The sequence below is a fragment of the Rhodnius prolixus genome, unplaced genomic scaffold (genome assembly GCF_049639745.1).
Source record: "Rhodnius prolixus isolate KJV_2025 unplaced genomic scaffold, Rpr scaffold_1, whole genome shotgun sequence".
In the NCBI taxonomy this organism is placed as follows: Eukaryota; Metazoa; Arthropoda; class Insecta; order Hemiptera; family Reduviidae; genus Rhodnius; species Rhodnius prolixus.
This window is the reverse complement of record NW_027411581.1, coordinates 31,486,368-31,499,659: the sequence shown is the minus strand read 5'-3', so window position 1 is coordinate 31,499,659 and position 13,292 is coordinate 31,486,368. Positions and strand designations below refer to the sequence as shown.

General features: G+C 33.1%; 1 protein-coding gene and 1 long non-coding RNA gene across 3 annotated transcripts in view; one reads left to right on the top strand and one right to left on the bottom strand.

The window, feature by feature from the left end:
- Positions 1-2,459: 2,459 nt before the first annotated feature.
- Positions 2,460-6,635, bottom strand: LOC141458699 (uncharacterized). 2 transcript variants are annotated; one of them, XR_012461104.1, is made up of 4 exons: positions 5,314-6,635; positions 4,679-4,805; positions 3,951-4,228; positions 2,460-3,862 (listed from the first exon to the last, which is right to left on the bottom strand). It is a non-coding gene; the product is annotated as an uncharacterized lncRNA (long non-coding RNA). The 2 variants fall into 2 exon arrangements; XR_012461102.1 differs by having other exon boundaries at positions 2,462-3,862; positions 4,679-6,632.
- Positions 6,636-6,767: 132 nt separating this feature from the next.
- Positions 6,768-13,292, top strand: part of LOC141458682 (uncharacterized) — a 117,749-nt gene continuing 111,224 nt past the window's right edge. Inside the window, exons 1-2 of the mRNA XM_074136988.1 lie at positions 6,768-7,248; positions 7,484-7,625. The gene's annotated coding sequence lies outside the window, so the exon portion shown is untranslated. The remainder of the gene's footprint in view (positions 7,249-7,483; positions 7,626-13,292) is intronic.

Genomic DNA, 13,292 nt, shown 5'->3' with positions numbered 1-13,292 from the left:
GAGGCGAATATATCATCCCTCATATCGAATTCGGAAGTCATTTATTGGCTCCTGAGAACCTAATTGAGGCCAAACATTTAATCTAAATTATTTGGTGCAACATCAGTTACTCTTCTTTTAAAAGATTTTACTGTTCATTAGACAGAACAGATGATCAGAAGACACACCAAACCTCTAATGATGTAAAACAGTATATTGTAAATTAGCCCTGAAGATCACCTAGTCCCTAGGTCGAAAGCTCGGCATAATAAAGTTTATAATGACTGAAACTGGCAATAATTTTTCATCCTATTAATAGATTTTAATGCATCGAAATTTTCTTTTAAACGATTCCAGTTTATTTTTCACAAAAATCTAATTACTTTAATTAAGATACTTTTATCGGTTGTAGCATTATAGAACATCAATTCTCGCAAGACCATACAAAAGTAAAAGAGAGAGTGAAAACCTGTAAGTAATTGCGTTGTTATTTGAGTTAAATGGAAAAATACTCAAAAAAATGTATTTTTGTCTTATTAATATTTTTCTCAACATTGTAGAAAAATAAACTACGTAAATTAAGAGAAAGCTGTAAATTTCAAAAGAGAGATGTCTTAAACGGCTTGAAATTTTAACTACCCAAACATGGTCAAATCCAAACGTTCCTCTCAATGTCATATAATTTTAAATCAAAAGCGTTGAAATATTAATTCACGAGCGACAAGGTTTGGATATTTCTTAAACGCAAATATTTTTCTTTTAAAATTCGATTCATCTTTTCCTAAGACCCTGTTGCAAAAATCATTATCTCTTTAGGCTTATTAAAAAACCAATACAAAAAGTATTTGTACAAAATCTTGATGATGAATCTCTTTTTTATTTTACTTTTTTAAGAATACAAGTGTCTCAGCTGACGTTTATTGGAAGGATACAATTGTTTAATGACAGTTACTTTCACCTTCATCCCAGAACTCTGCGTTAAGGGGTTTTCTAGCACATTCTACTATATGTAGTGAGAAAATATTATGAGAAAGACTAAGATCATTTCTTAATATTATGTAGTTGATGTATCGTTGTTTGCTTGAACCCACAGTAATTGATAAACAGTGAAATTCATAACTATCGAAACTTAAGGTAAATTAAAGAAATAAATTATTTGTAAAGAAAATGGGGTTTTAATTTGCAAAAAACTAGGTAAACTACCGAGAGCATATTTTCCCAAACTTTGTTCGCCTACCGTCCATCCCGCCAGAAAAAAAACTGCAAATGTATCTTTTTATTAGCAAACAAGAAAGGCAGAAATACTAATTGTTAGTACCTCGCAACATGAGATCACTTTAAGTTAAAGAACAATGAATTACATAACTTAAAACAAGATTGAGTAATAACAAAATTAAATTTTCAAAGCATTTAACAACTTTAAAAAGTAGTTTAGTGGAAAGGATTAATTTGGTGAGGTGACGTTCCGAGAATGTCCGGCTCTAGTTTGGTCAGCAGTATTATCTCGCTGCGTTCACCTACTTGCAATCTGCTTCTTTTTTGGTTAATAGAGTTGTTGTACGTCACGCTCCACAAAATTTTATCAAATTCCTCTTAAAAAATTGTATAATGTAAATATTGTATAAAAAAAGATATAAAATAAGGAGGAATAGCTGATTTTTATTCGTCGTAGCACGCATCTTTTTCCCCGGCCGGTTTCGCATTTTCATTCATCATCCGTGGTTTATAGTCAGTTTGCTAATGAAGGGTCATAACCAGTCAGGGAACCTTACGTGCTAAGGCGGATAAAATCAGCGATCATCCAGCATTACAGAACTAACCACATTTTCAATAATTAGATGTGTTTATTTTTAAAATTTCTTTGAAGTTAGAAGGGAGAGCATAAAATGCTAGTAAATGGTAATGACATTTTATGTTTGTCTACCTTTAATAAATTCGGAAGCTGGCTGAATTCTCTTCGTACAGTTTTTTTAACATACAGTTCATAAACTTGAAGCTGCAGCAGATTGATTTCATTAAATTTGGTAAATAAGCTACATAATTTTTTGACTTAATTAAATTAGCTCATAAATGATCATCATTGTTTTTTTAGAACTCTAGCCCCGAATTGAAGAAGGTATAAAACCGAATTACACAAAAACTTTTTTGTAAACTAATAGACTTTAGTTTTATGCTTATTTAATAGAACACCCCCCAGATTGAACCTGAACATACTTCCACCTCCCTGGATCGTTTCATCTCTACTAGGAGGGTGATATCGCGCCTACATTGGAAGCCTGTAGTCTCCTGGCTGGTAATGCGTTAAGAAGATTCTAGTAAGTTCATCGTCAGATGTTGCACGCCGAAATTAATTAATTAAAAAAAAACACACAATTCTATATTTCACATTTCAAATTTAGAGAAAGAAGAGATTTTAACTGTTCTTGAAATAGTAAATATCTATTTCTTAACATTTTAATAAGATTGCTCTGCACATATTTATTGTTAGAAAGCAAATTCCACATGTAGATGTTAAAATAGAATAATGTTTATTATGGTTCCATTTAATAAGGTAATAAATAAGAATACAGCAAGGAGAATACACTGTCTGAAAGCTGGCAGTGCCTTGAAAAAACTGTTGGATGTCTTTAAAATTGACAAGCTTTAAATACAAAAATAAAAAATAAAATAAAATAAACTAAGGTAAATTAAGTAGGATTAACTTTGTGACATGATATAGTCTGTTTAAATCACACTCAAGAAGGGATTTAATATATTATTAAATAATAATATACAAAGAAATATATATCATTTGTCCCCCTTAAATCCTGGCTTCAAATGATTTAACATGATGTTTACAAATTACGCTAATGTTCATTAGTATTTTATAAATCACTTCAACTTTCTTTTTTAGCGAATCAGCGCTGTCTCTTGCTGTAATTCTTGTTTTCAATCTTTGATGTCTCCTTTCTTTTCTATCCAAGACTTGGCTGTGCGTCAGTAAGTTTAGCGGGGTTCAAATGATCCTACCAAACATTTTTTCATATGCAAAATATATTAAAAATAAGGGGGGCATTCTCTTTTACTTTGGCCCTGGACCTCTCAAGGCGGTACTCCTCCGCACTGTGCTGCAATTGCTTTGATTTTTCTGATAGTTGTCACAGTAAGACACAAGAACTACAACCTCTGCATCTTCGGAATGCCCTCCAAAGAATTTATCCCATCCCTTCCATAGCAAAATGCCCAAATAAGGTTGGTTCTTACCCTGGGTGTTTTGTTTTTTTTTACTGCCCTAACTTTATAGTAATTAACAAGGCCCAGGAATGATCGTAATACTTTATATTTTGTGAATATTTACAATTTAGGATTGCGTCTACTTTGTCTTTAGTTTTGTGCGGCCCAAGTTTATCAATTACATGATCTTGACATTTAATGCATTTAAAAAACAAACATACACAATTTTTACAATTTATTTGCAAATATCTACGATTTGATTGATTCAATACTTTTTTTTAAATTACTGTAAGTTTTAGTTAAGAGTTTCTTGATTAGCATATTGTCCATAATTGGCTGCTGGATGGCTGGGATCACTTTGACTCTAAACATCAGTTTATAAGCTGTACAATCCTTTGTGCATTCTGATTGTACTTTGGCATCTTTTTGTTCATCAATATGTGCAAAGTAGAATTTGTTTATAAACATGGCGCAAAGTAACCACCCATCATGCTTGCAAACATTTATTGTAACCTGGCATTGAATGTTGCTCATATTCAATCAATCTATTTACAGTCATTTTTTAGTTGGCGCAAATTCGAACCTGACCGTTTTCCTTGAGTACCATGAGTATAATAGTCTAACAATTTTCAAAGAAAATCTTGTAGCTATTTTTGAGCAAATCTCAATTCTGAAAAAAAAATTATTTATTTATTTATTTATTTATTGTTATAGTGGTAAAAAAAAATTGATAAAATCGTAATTCTATCACTACCTACCCTGCACAACTACTAGATTAGTGCACAACTAAATGGTTGTAGGTGATGCCGGTGAAGGCTTGCTGTGTGGGAGAACTAATTTTTTTGTTTTTTAAATTGTAAAAGCAAACTCTTTAAATACAATAAAATGATACCATTGTGTGCATTGAGACAGTCACACTCTCCACATGTGTGGCGTTGAAGTAATGAAAGGCGTTGAGGACATAAAAAATGGTCCCAAGGTATTTTTGTGGGGCGCATGCCTTGAAGATATAGATGATGAATATCATGTTTCTTTTCTGTAAGCCGAAGTACATGTCAGTTAGATAGAAAGTAGAGTAATATACGGAATCAAAGGAAATAATGTTTTTAATTTATAATGAAGTACCAAAATTACTCTACCAAAATTTTGAACCAACAGAACAATACTTTCTAAGGAATGGATTAGTGTATATTGGATTTCAGCGCGGGATTGTGAGGTAGGCAGTGCACAGGAAAAAACCGCGAGCCAACAACCTCAGATGTTAACGCGCTTTGAATTAAAAAAGTCCACTCTACCTAATTTTCAAGAAAAAGTAGAGAATGAATTTAAGCTGCTATATCTATGGATACTAGAGTATGACGGGAAATCGGTCTGTTGATAAGTCGTTAAGTGTGCGTGCTTTAGTAGTTTTAGTAATGTTGGAAGTAAAATGTCAGGTAGTTTCATCTTGAATTGGGCTAATACTTTGCTTAGAGATTGGGCTTACAGAACAGTAGTTTGCCAAAGACAACCATTTCGTCCTCATGTTGGTCCTCTTAAGTTGTTATTCTTGGAATCAAATATTGCATGTTGGCATTGAAGTCACCACTTGCCAAGAACGTATTAAATAAAGCCTGGAAAAAAGAAAGTGATTAACCTCTATTTTTTTTTTTTTTTTGGAAATGGCAGCTAACCAATAACATCAACAGAGGTCGGCTAGCATTCTACTTAGTAGAATGTGACTTGTGTTAAGAAGAGGAATCAAAGCCAGCTTAGTGTTACTTTCAGGTGACCACAGTCTAGACGTATAAGGATACCACTTCCGAAAATTCCCCGCCAAAGAACGGAGTACACGAACAGAAGAAGACTTCCTTACGATTACACTTACGAACAGTACACTTATGAATTACCAGCTCAGCACGATACAACCAAGACCTAACTACCAATTCCCGCAAGCCGCCAAACTATTGCTTTATCTATTATTGATATGTAACTTACATTCATTATAATTTTAACTTAGTATACTTTATTTTTGGATTAATATTATTAAATAGTCTAAAATCGGTAGCAATTATCCCTTTAATATTCGACTACTCGTAGATAGATAGATAAAAAAATTTAATTTACATTCAAAATACATACATGTATTTACAGTGGAGTGCCAGTAAAATACTACTATAACCTCCAGACAAGTTTTTACAAACAAATTTATTAAATTACTGTTACGCTGAACTTCCGCTACCCCGGCGTAGCTTCAGTGGAGACGGGGTGGGCCGAGGTGTAGGCATCAGAGATAAATAAATAAAAGAAAAGAAAATAAAGTGTATAAAAATTGGAAATATATATATATCTGCGTTATATTTGGGCGCCACGCCGTTTTAACATGAACTTCCGTAGTAAACGGCGAAACCTACGGGGGAAAGGGGAGCAGGAAGAAAATCAAAGAAAAGGCAAGTAGGAGTATATAATGCGTATATTAAAAACTATTAAGCACACGAGACAGAAATAACAGCAAATGCAACCTAGTTTACTTGTTCAAGTTTGAACGTTACGCTAATTACCTTAATTACGGAAGCTTCCTTACACAGAAAAAAACTAGAACTTATATAAAAGCTGAATGTTAACACAAAAATACTAGAAATACTTTTCAAAATGAAAACCTTAATACCACAAAGACAAATTAATTACATGCAACAAAAGAAAGAATCAAAATAATAAAACTAGTAACTACTAAAAGAAAAGGTAAAGTTCTTTGATTATCCTTTAACAGAGCCTGTCAGCAGACGCTTCTCCGGGAAACAGTTTGAATCAAAACGGGACTTACCCCAGGCCTGGTTGTTGTTCTTTTTCAGTTAGTAATTCATAGAGTGATATTTACGGAGGTGACCGCTGTCTTCTTTCTTCGGGATCCCCACGATGCTGTTCCAGAGCTTTTTCCAGCACAGTCCTCCTCGCACTTTCTTCTTCCCTTTTCACCCTTTTTATTTTGTAGCGTACAATCCCTGCTCCGAGGTATATTACCACGGCACTACTACCACCACTGGTAACTCACCCGCTACACAATTTTTCCTAATTTCCTAATAAGGAAAAATTAGGAATACTAATCCGGCCTAGCCGTAGAAAACAGGAAAATCCGGTCCTTCACACCGCACGCTAGCTCTCACACTCTCCTCATAGCCCATTCCTTTCCAGAACTTCCCTAATTTCCCAACCAGGAAAATTAGAGGTCCAAATCCGGCCTAGCCGCAGGAAAAGGTGGCCATGTGCCTCGCACCGAGCTCCAGCGCTCACTGACCCTCACACCTCGTAACTATATGCCGCTCTGCTTTTTTTTTCCTTCGTCAGCAGTCCGAAGTACACCTTCACTCTATTCTGTTGTTTTGTGCATAAAAACTACGTATTGCTTATGCTAGGCTTGCATTTGCTTTATAGATTAAATTATTTAAAATTAAAATTATAACTAAATTTTGTTACCCGAATTTTAGTCGGTAACATTACATTACATACTCAGGGAAAAACCCCTAGCTTACTACTCATCGCAATTCACGATCTCCTTACATTCATTCCCCACTCTTTATACCAGTATACCCAAAACACCTTTTAGCTTTGTGTGCCTAGCCTGTAAACATCCACTGTCATGTCGCATACAGTGTAGTAATAACTTGTCATAAAATTAACTATTTATTAAAATTTCTAGGATTAAATCTTATTACACTTTGTTTCAGCTTTCTAACACATTGTTAGCTTCCTTCCGAAGCATACACATTGCCACGTCTAACGCAGTTGAATATTTTGCTTAAAAATTTAATTTTTACCATATTTTTATTTTTTGTAACTTGGGACACGTTCTTCCATTCTTTTAGTACGTTCTAATTCGTCATTCAATTTTCCATTTGAGACATTTTATTTATATTTCACCTTTTTGTAAGTCTGGAATTTTTCATTTCTTATCTAATTTGACCAAACACATGTTATAGCTGTATTGGCCAAAATTCTATTCGTTTTGCATAATTGCAAGCATCATTGTAGTATCAATAAGCTTTTTTTCTTCGCCTTAGTTTACAAAAACAAAAGATGGTAAGATAAATAATACATTTATGTATTATTAAGATAAATAATATAAATAAATACATTTATTTATATGGTCAGTTTTTAAGTTCCAGTTAATGTTATACCACACAGTTATATTGCATTTCATACACAAATTTATTTTTGCTGCCAAAAATTTAATTTCTTGTTTTAAATGTTTTAAAAATATATTTTAATAGAAAAATTATTAACGTTATTTATCGAAATAAATTTTTTTTCTTAGATATCCAACAGACGATCTGTCGGTATTCCTGAGACAGATTCTTTGTCGAGCCTGCGCACTTTGGAATCCGTTTATATATATGGTACAACCCTTGCAGCCTCTCTAACAGTCTACCACCAACAGATTTACGCTGCAGTCTAAGGTAGGAACCCATAAGAGCCTTTCCTTAAAAACAAAAGTTAAATACTATTAAGAAATAAAAATATCTATTACGACATAAATTACTTTGAGCTTTTTTTTTTTTCAAATTTATTTTAAGTATTAGATTTACTCAATTTTCAACCATTCTATAGCGTTAATACAGGAAATTTTAGTTTCAATTATAATAGTAGTTTCAAAAATCTGATTTTCTTATTGAAATATATATGTACTATACAGATGGTTGTAAGTAGATCTCAATAAAATGACTTTTCCCAATAATTTGCCTCTTTTTCTTTTTACAGAAAATTGTATATTATTTTTGGTTTGATGTTAAATAGGAACGATGCTTAGTGCCGGTTAGTTTCTTCTGCTTCTAATTTGTAACAATGCTTGAGAATTTGCGAAAATTGGAAAAGAAGCTGATATCAAAACTTTTAAGGCACTTTATTTCCGCCTAACGAGACCTGTAGTAAAATTTATTTCATACTTAATCCTCAAAGATATAAATTAAACTTTTTCAGCACATTGTCGATAAAAACTTCTCTCTATAAATTAACTAAGTCATGACGGCTCATTAAAGGTAATTTTTTTTCCCCATAAGGGGACTTGAGGCGTAAAGAGCAGTTTTATTTGGCAAATTTGGGAACATATTTTTAGTATTAAATAAGAATAGGAAAAATTACAACTTTTTATTAAAGGTTTTTCCTGGTTTAAGCGGAGGTATTCCAGTCCGCTGAAAGTATAGGTTCGCCTGTTTGGTGTGATGAGATTAGAAATGTGGAGCGTGAATACTAGTTATTTGGAGTGTGAATGCATGGATTGTACAGTTTCAGTTAAACTATAGATTGTTACTGGAGCAGCTATTTGTATTCTTTATTATGAAATTTAGGAGTCGTTTTTTTCTATGAGTTGTTAGATGTGATCCAAATTTGAACGGGGGGTTTGTAGTGTTCGAAGGAATGTCAGTTGATAAGTGGGTATAACCACCTCAGTCGAGTGGTGCTTGTAGTTTCGTGCTGATGTGTTGTTTCCAGGTGAGTCTGGCGACTGGAGATAGCGCAAAGATTGATTCTTTTGATTCCAGGGGATCTCCTGGTTCTTAATATTTTTATTGACAGAGGTCTTCAATTCTGAACTACGAAGAAAGTAAATTTAAACAAGATTCACCCCGCAGCTTCCTTGTTTGGAAATAATTTCTCCAGACCATAGAAATTCAATCATAAAATTGTCAGTTCTTCAATAGTTGAGGTTATTTCATTAGTTGAAGAAGAATTTGTGACTCAGAGTTGTAGAGATTGAAGAGCAAGGCCACCTGAGGCAATCCCGCGTGGATCTGTCTTCTAGTACTGTTGTGTTGATGTAACTATCTTGGAATGTCTTCTTGATGTAAATTGACTGGTATAGTCGGGTTCTTTTGAATTTCTAAGTTATTTTGACTTGTGCAGTATGCCAAACTGTATCGAATGCAGCCGCTAAGTCAAGAAATGTGTACGATTTTCTTGTCCTCTCAATTGTACAATTGTTAGTCGAGTGTTTTAAGAGTATTCGATATATTATTTTTCTAATATTTTTGAAAGAAAGTTAATCGGCTGTCACTAACTAAGTAGTATCTGTCAGTTTCATGAAAAACGCCAAGTTTTTATAACCAGGTTTATGAAATTCTATAGAAGTTTCCATTTTTACGAATGTATCCTAGTTGGTAGCAACTGTTTAAAATGCTGTTTAGGTGGGCAATTCTATTCCTAAACAATTTTTTTGTATTAAAGAATTAGGTATGAGGTTGTCTCCTGGTGCTTTTTTGTTGTTGTTAAAGAAAGGATTTAATTGTAAAGGATATGTCAGAATGAGAAGTGTATGAAACCGGAAGTTTTGCGGAGGGATATGGTAGCTACCCTTCAATGTTGATGTCATCGTCTATATTCTGATTGGTTAAACTAAAAACATAAAGAGTCATATTTTAAAGTGAAAACCCGGGGTTTCGGACTGCCTTAAGAGAGTCATTTACTAAAAAGTCTAATTTAAAACTGTACTTGATATTTACTATTAATGAGGTAAAGCTAGGCAGTAATGACCACAGCAGTAGGTGCTCCAAAAATATCTCTCGGTATTGTCTGGTAAATTAACAATCTCATAAAATTACCAATCTGTTGAACACCGAGAAGACGTTGCTTTCGTGGCCAAAAAGCTCAATTCCGGAGGCTAGGGCTTCCCTTAACATTTACGGTGCCCAGGACAAAACTAAAATGATAGGATATACGCAATAAATTATTCTTTATATTTGAAACAAATATTTTGTATTATTCATTAAATTGTAAACCTACATACCTACTTTTAAAATGAAATTTTAAACTTTTAAATAAAATTAAAACTAAGAAAATATGAAACAACATGTTACAAAATACTTATATTTATATATTTTTTAGTAAAATCGTTGATTGAGAATATTTGTTTTTTCTGATAATTTCTTTCTGTAGTCCATAACGAAAAAAATATTTGATAACTTTTCATAGGAAAAAATCGATTACCTTAGTTGAGTTTCTTTTAATATGATTTTTTAAATTTACCTTGATAGAGATGCTAGAGATTAGCGATGCATTAGCAGCTGAATGAAGTCCAGACAAAACTACAAAATACTTATATTTCTTATTCTAATCAATTCCATTTATGTCAATTTTTCGCTTAATTTCAGTGCAGGATACAAAATCTGATGGAATATTTGATAAGTTCAAAGGCCGTCCATTAGTTTGCAGCTAATTACAAAGTAAAGAGGCTAATAAATAATTTGTTTTCTTAACATTTAATAACTAACTAAGCTCGGGGTCCGATTCAACTTTAGGGGCAACTCAGTAATTAATGTTAAAAAGACTCAACATAACATTGTTATTGTATAGTTTTTTATTATTGTCAATCTGTTTATTATATTAATAAGTAGTGCATTATAATTTATTATTATTAACTAACTTAGAGCCTATGGTCACTGACCGTCAAACGAATTCCAGTATTACAATTGCCCGCTTTTATTACTTTTAATTTTATTACAAATTAAAAAAAGTTCATATGAACTGCGTAAATCGTGATGTTAAATAATTTATTATTCTAAACAGCTCTATTATCAATGTTTATATGAATTTGCCCTTAACTCAATATGCAAAACAAACAACGAACAGTATTAACTAAGAATAACATATATCCTGCAAAATAATTAAACAAATATTAATTTGTTTCTAACTATAACTTAAATAATTTATTTTATGTATTCGTCTCTATGCTGTAAAGAAAGATGTAATGGTTTTGGTATATGGATGGATCAGGAACGCCGGAGGGGATAAACCAAGCATTTAGTACCCATGGGGAAGTTTCTAAGCAACTTTCAGGCGGAAATGCACGCAGTAGGCAGATGTTTTAGCGTTTAATCTCGAGAAGGGCTATCGGGATTATCAGAAATTATCGTCTTTTTCTGATTGACAGGCCCCATTAAAGCTTTGAATTCATGTATCAGCTCGAAGTTAGCTTGGGAATGCCTCAGCAAACCAATGAACTAGGGAAAGATTACATAGACGCTTTACTGTGATTGTCGAGACATGTCAATGTGAAGGGGAATGAGACGGCCGATGCCCTAGCGAGGGAATAGGCTTGAATCCCATGGTACCTGAAAATAGTGCTCTAACCCTTGTGATGACAGCCGTCGTGGTTTCTTTGGACAGAAGTTTTATTATACGTATAGAATTACACATATTAGTTGAAATGACTAAAGTTACTAATTTTTAGGAGAGCACCTAATATATAATCTACCTAGTTAAACACTGAACGAAAATTGAAAAAAGAAACCACAAACTTTTCGGCTAGAATCATTTAGAGCTCATATCAGTTGAATGATTTTATATAGAGTATAAATCAAGTATCTCTCTGAATTCGCCCAGTAAACAATCTGATATGTTTTACTCTGGAATATACATATATGTTTGCTATCGTATTGGTAATTGATAATCCCCTGTAGTTGCATTGCCTTCTCAAAATAGCTAGGTTTATGATCTTGTCTCTCTCTGGATTACCTCCAATCCAAAAACCCTCAATCCGCATTGTACAAAGAGCGGTCAGTCCCCCAGGCCCTACGTCTCTGTGCATTCAATTACAACTGTGTCTAACAAATTAACTTAAAGTTAAACAAATGGCAAGTGCTGATGCAGTAATCAGTGCTACAATTTTCCTTAGATCTTTCCTGCTTCATTTGTTGATCTTAAGAGAACCCTTAGACTTATCATTCTTTAGTAATCTCTTCGAAGTTGGCGCCATCTCATGCACATTTCTTACAACTTCTACTCTCGATGTCTTGAAGCACAGTAGCTATAATTGTTTGAAGCACATTAGTAAAAAAAAAGAAAAGAAAAGAATTCTCGGTCAGCTTTTAACAATATTGATACATGAATAATGCTATATCTCTGACCAGAAACATTATTATAAAATAATTTCATTATCCTTAATTTTTTCATTAGAGTTACTTACTTGGTGTAATTATTAAGAAATAAAAATACTTCTAACTAAATTTTCAGCTTATCGGTCGCATTATAAAAGTGGACTGTTTATATAAAAGAGAGAAAGAAAACAATTTCCTGTATTTCTTGTTAATAATAAAAAGTGCACAAGTGGGGCAAATTGAATTGTTCCCTGTGCAATCTTTTAATTTCGTTTATGTCAAGATGTAAGTGAGCAAAAAATGAAATGGCTTTTTTCGTAGTAAAATTTATAATTGTCTCTCTTTTTAAGGATTTTGTTTTTTGCAATTAGCATGCTCAATATATTCAAAACAATAAATCTAATTATTACGAACTATTTGAGATTCTGCACTTTTTTATTTCCATCTGATTGGGATTTGCCTTCCTTTTCAGAGACGGTATACTAAATTTTCGCCGAGACGTTAAGTTTGACTTTTGAAATTCTAGAAGTGGGTATCCTTAGTGAAATAATCACCAAAATAGATGCGGATCAGGGTGGTTTGGATAAAGGTTTTAATATAATGGGTATTCATTACATAAACTTTACCGTCGTTTTAGCGTTAGTTTAGTCTTCCCTCTTACTGACCATGAGTAAAACTATTATTGACGCAATTTCTAAGAAAGCCAGGCCCCAGTGTTGCCAAGAATGACATCAATGTGCCCACGCTATCGAACCACATTATCTTTAGTGACAAGTTCCTTAGCATGCTGCAGAAAATCATCGAAGTTTAACTGTGAGAATTTTTGGGGGTGAGAGAGACACAACTTTAAAGTGGCTTCTCCTGATCTTAGCAGCGTTTCACCAGCTGTTGTGGCCTCCGCTGTCCTAAGCAGTTGGTTTATTTCATTTTTTATTCTTATTCAAGGCAGATTCATTGACCCGATCAGTAGCGGTACAGCGACCAGATCTTAAGACCAGTATTGATGTCCTTGTTAAACGATCATTGTTGTGTCAAATTCTATCAAGACGATTTTTGATTAAAACTGTCCGGTAAAGCAGTTTTATAAGGGTTGATCGTTAGAAACTTCACGAAAAAGCGTAATGTTGAAAAACACCCAACTTTGATTTTTTTTTTCTCTTTTTCAATAAAAGTTATAATTTCCAAATTTTCTTTAAAATATCGAGCATATCCTCGTTTATAAGTGTAATTTGGAGATTTATATATGAAACATAA